The sequence below is a fragment of the Notolepis coatsorum genome (genome assembly GCF_963971535.1).
Source record: "Notolepis coatsorum genome assembly, chromosome: 5".
Taxonomy (NCBI): domain Eukaryota; kingdom Metazoa; phylum Chordata; class Actinopteri; order Aulopiformes; family Paralepididae; genus Notolepis; species Notolepis coatsorum.
Window position 1 is genome coordinate 8,682,994 of NC_140169.1, and position 2,848 is coordinate 8,685,841.

The window sequence follows — 2,848 nt, forward strand, 5'->3', positions numbered from 1 at the left end:
TACAGCACATTTTAGACACTCAACTTATTTAATTATGTTTATTTCAGCCGGCTGCAACTAGAAGCACACACAATTCTAGAAGAGCGGAAGACAACCTTCCGATGGCCTTGCCTCAGGATGAACCTCAGCCTGATGTTGTGAGTATTTGCATTGTAGAACCTTTTTTTTATCACTACACCCCTGATCATATGGCTTGCCATATTAAATCCTTCATCTCAGTGGTACGCAGGAAGGTCTATGATGGTGTTACTAGAAGAGCCTAATATTATTTGAGGTGGTACTGTTTGAAGTCTATGTATGTCACTCATACACTTTGATGAATAAACATGTGCGAACATTGAAACTACAGGGTTAGGCAACCCTTACAATCAAAACAGCCATTTTTGTCCAGAACCACAAAACATATTTTTGCCTTCTAAGGGGACAAGCCTATTAAGATCAATTTCTTAAAAGTATGCTGAGTTGGAGAATGTAAAAATGAATTTAGGGTCACAGCATTGATGAGTGAACATTGAAATGTTTAAAAAAAGTAACTTATTAATTCTTACTATTATTTATGTATTCATATATTTTGCCAAAGGAACAGGGAACAACTGGAGAGAGGGGAAAGAGCCGCAAGCGGCAGGCCACTGACCACCCTTACTCATTGCCTGCCTGCCCCAAGGCTATAAAGGCCAAACTTGATAAAGCCTCAGCGAGAGTGAGGAAACTGGAGCGCGAGAAGTCGAATGCTTTGGCGAGAGAAAGGAGGGCCAAGAAAAACATGCAGGCTCTTCTGGAGGAACTGAAGGAGAAAAACCTGATCAGTGAAGAGCTGAAAGACAAGCTTGAATGCTACTCGGGTAATATACAAATTTAATATATTTTATGTTCTTTGTTAAACTTCTTGGTTACTATTTAAAGGAGACATACTAAATCACTTTTGCGAATTGAATTTCAGATCTTCCGGTTCACCTCCTGTCGAAGCAGGGTGTAGAGTACACCAAGGCCCAGAGAGATTTCGCCCTCACACTCCATCTGCATGGTCCTAAGGCATATCACTACCTAAGGGAGACTCTGCATATCCACCTCCCACATCCCAGTTCATTGCAGAGGTATTCTTCATGATGTCTAATTGTAAACTACATCACTACTTAAGCACTACACACTGTATTATCATGAATGGTTAAACTTCCTGATCTAACAGCTAATGTAGCTATTCTTAGTATGTCCAGTGTCCACAGTAGGGATGCTTGGGCTAGTGGTTAAATGGTTAATTGTGTACTTTTTAATTTTTACGAAGGTGGCTGAGCTCTCTTGATGCCAAACCTGGTCTCAATAAGATGATGCTGGACATGCTGGAAAGACGGTGTCAGGAAGACGAGGCCAAGTATGGACGTGTCTGTCTGATGCTGGATGCAATGGCCATCAAAAAGCATGTCCAGTATGATCCACAGACACAAACAATGTCTGGATATGTGGACATGGGGGATCGATCAAACGAGACTGACGTCGCTGCCGAGGCTCTTGTATTTATGGTGGTTGGGCTTCAAGGTTATTGGAAAGCTCCAATTGCCTACTTTTTAACCAAGACACTCACACCAGAAACACAAAAAGTCTTGGTAAACCATGCATTAGAAGAGCTGCATCGGCGTCAGATAAGGGTGGTGTGCATGACGATGGATGGCCATGCATCCAACGTCAGCATGTGCACCCAGCTTGGGTGTAATCTGAAGGGAAACCCCTGTGAGCCTTTGACGACCCATTTCCCCCATCCAGCAACCCAGGACAGGGTTTTTGTTATGATGGACGCTTGCCACATGCTGAAGCTGACACGCAATATGGTGCAGGTACATGCTGATTATTGCCTATTTGCTCTGGTTGACTCTATTCTGCTTTTTATACTTTTATACTTATTTTGATTGTTTGCATTTACATAATTGAGAATATGACATGTGCTAGCAGTGAAAAATATTCTAATTCTGCAGGCATACAGCCCAATTAGAAGCCCCACTGGGATAATTAATTGGAGTTACATCGTCCATCTGAACAATGTCCAGAAGAAAAGCGGACTGCATGCTGCCAACAGAGTCACAGACAAACATGTGAACTTTGCCAATCAGAAGATGAAGGTATGTTTGTATGATGATTTACGTATAGAGGGCCGTCCGCAATGGAAATAGGTTCTAGGGCTTAATTGTGTTTTGTATCCTTGGTGATGATGTTTGTATCTTGTAGCGCTAATGTGCTCTTCATTTGAACTGTCTCCTTATAAACTCGATCAAGGTCTCCCTGGCTGCTCAGACTCTGAGCAACTCTGTGGCACTTTGCACCTTGCGGGACTTGGGCTATGTGGAGTTCAAAGACTGCGAGGCTACTGCAGAATTCATTAAGGTATCACAGCTATAGATTTGCATCATTGACTCAAATCATTTTCCAATATTCTACTGTTTTTATCAACATTTGAGTGATGCATTACTTTAACCCATATAATCCTGGTGGCATTCCCATGTTCTCATGTCATCACAGGTGAGAGATTTCAGTTTTTAAGTTTTCACAAAAATGTGAAAATACCATACCTGAAAGTTCAGAACACACCTATTTTGGTTGTTCGTTGTATAAAATAACATTATTACATTAACATTTGAATTTGGGCATCGGGAATGGTTAAATAATTATGACTGCCTTCAAATTCAACAATATGCAAGCACTTGCCTAAAACTCTTTATACTTACCTCATACTTACCTAAGAAGCACCCTTGTTGTCACGTGCAGCAATTTATTTGTAAAAAGCACAGCCACAGAGGAACTATTCCTCATACTTACTATCTGATACATGTTGACACAGTTATGGTGATGATTTCAGTGC

General features: G+C 41.2%; 1 long non-coding RNA gene across 1 annotated transcript; it reads left to right on the plus strand.

The window, feature by feature from the left end:
• Positions 1–1,665: 1,665 nt before the first annotated feature.
• On the plus strand, positions 1,666–2,403 carry LOC311227980. Its single transcript, XR_014619656.1, has 3 exons — positions 1,666–1,829; positions 1,968–2,111; positions 2,266–2,403. It is a non-coding gene; the product is annotated as an uncharacterized lncRNA (long non-coding RNA).
• Positions 2,404–2,848: the final 445 nt, after the last annotated feature.